Consider the following 634-nt stretch of genomic DNA (forward strand, 5'->3'; position numbering starts at 1 on the left):
CTCTGTCAACGTAGATAGATAGATCATTTTAGATTTGCCTCGAAAGAAGTCTTATTTAAGTATCTTATTTTTTTTCTATTTTTATATGAGAGCGCATCTTAGGCGTTCCTAGATTGGAGACCTGTCGCCATGGCCGAATACGGCTGGAAAGGATATTATCTATTTAGTCTTATACAGGATACAAATATTGCGTGCCTCACGATGTATATCCACCTTTAATGGAGAATACTGAAACCTCTCACTTGGCTAAGAAAAAAAAATGGCTTAAAAATATTGAGGGTAGACACAAAATAATCCAGTAAGTAGTTGGGTAAAAACCTACAAATTCAACTTAACCAGGTTAGGAAGTGCAATTATTTTTTTCAAAGGTTCGCGCCTAACTGGGCACCCTCAGGCCTGTTGTCTTAACTTTGTACCGGGTGAGAACTCTCAACGCTCTTCATTTGACAGTCAAGTAGTTAATGGCCCCGATTCCTGCGGACACCTCCTAATTTTACTTTAAGTTATACCTGTCATTTTCTTATCTGCCGAAAAGGAAAGGGACGAAATAAGCTTTCGATATTCTAGATCGCGATGTTCACTGGCAATAAATTAGGACGAAACGTCTGAACGTCCTCATAGATAGACAGTAGGT

Source organism: Pectinophora gossypiella, chromosome 21, assembly GCF_024362695.1.
Source record: "Pectinophora gossypiella chromosome 21, ilPecGoss1.1, whole genome shotgun sequence".
NCBI lineage: Eukaryota > Metazoa > Arthropoda > Insecta > Lepidoptera > Gelechiidae > Pectinophora > Pectinophora gossypiella.